Source organism: Heterodontus francisci, chromosome 22 (assembly GCF_036365525.1).
Source record: "Heterodontus francisci isolate sHetFra1 chromosome 22, sHetFra1.hap1, whole genome shotgun sequence".
Taxonomy (NCBI): domain Eukaryota; kingdom Metazoa; phylum Chordata; class Chondrichthyes; order Heterodontiformes; family Heterodontidae; genus Heterodontus; species Heterodontus francisci.
Window position 1 is genome coordinate 38,502,952 of NC_090392.1, and position 1,102 is coordinate 38,504,053.

The 1,102-nt window shown below is 43.8% G+C and overlaps 1 non-coding gene across 1 annotated transcript; it reads right to left on the reverse strand.

The window, feature by feature from the left end:
- Positions 1-374: 374 nt before the first annotated feature.
- On the reverse strand, positions 375-447 carry trnaa-agc (transfer RNA alanine (anticodon AGC)). The gene has a single exon. It is a non-coding gene; the product is annotated as a tRNA-Ala (tRNA).
- Positions 448-1,102: the final 655 nt, after the last annotated feature.

The window sequence follows — 1,102 nt, forward strand, 5'->3', positions numbered from 1 at the left end:
ACGCCTCTTGCTGCGAGCAGCGAGTAACTGGACAGTGCGGATCAAAATATTGCGGCGTGCCCCTGTCTCAACGAATGTGGAGCTGGCGAAAGTGAATTGCTGATGTGCTTTTTCCTCGTCTGAAATGAGACTTCGATCAGCTGTTACTTAGCAAGCTCGTGTTGCAGTTTTCTATTCTAAACTGAGCCAAATGAACTGCAAGTGCTAGGTTTTGAAGAACTTTCTGCAGCATCAGGACTAGAAAGAGGAGCGATTGCAAGGCATTGTGCACACAATGTGCAAGAGAAATAGGACTTTGAGAAATTGTGTTGTGTTCATGGGGAATGTCAATGATTGCATATTTCGTGGTCAGAAGTTTGGGTTTGTTTCGAAAATGTTTCTGCCCAGTTTCGAACTGGGGACCTTTCGTCTGCTAGACAAACGTGATCACCACTACACTACAGAAACTCAGCACGGTTGCTAGATTGAGGAAGCTGCAAGTATTGTTAAAGTATACAGTCATGATCTATTTGTGGTGCTTGTTTCATTGAAATGCAATTCCACTGTGACATTTCGCAAGGCTGCAGAGGTATTGACCCAGCAATGGACGCTCAGCAGTGCACAACACATTGCCAGGCCATTCAGGCCATCGTACCATTGCCAGTTTTTTCAAAGACTTGCCAGTTGGGCCCATTTCCTTCGCTCTGCTTTTGTTTGCCTCTCCTTTCATGCAATTATCCAATTCCCTTTTTTGTAAACTCTCACTTAAGAAACTAAGTTTGTAAGAGGTGGAGCAGCTGCTGCAGTGTCAATGCACAGTGTGCCATCATTGACAAAGATTCCCTTCCCCAACCACTCCAAGACATCCACTTGGGATACTTGCCAAGTTCTGGATTTCATTTCTCATTATTTACTGATTGCACTGACACATATTTGTGCTTTTAAACTCTTTATTTTTATCAAATGCGTCCTTATTTTGCTGATTTGCAACATGCAATGTGATTACCCTAGCAGTAGAATGCGTAACAAAGGCAGTTAAATAATGGGGGCGAAGCTTCGCTACAGCTATATAATGTCCTGGTTAGACCCCACCTGGAGTACTCTGCATAGTTCTGGGCATTCC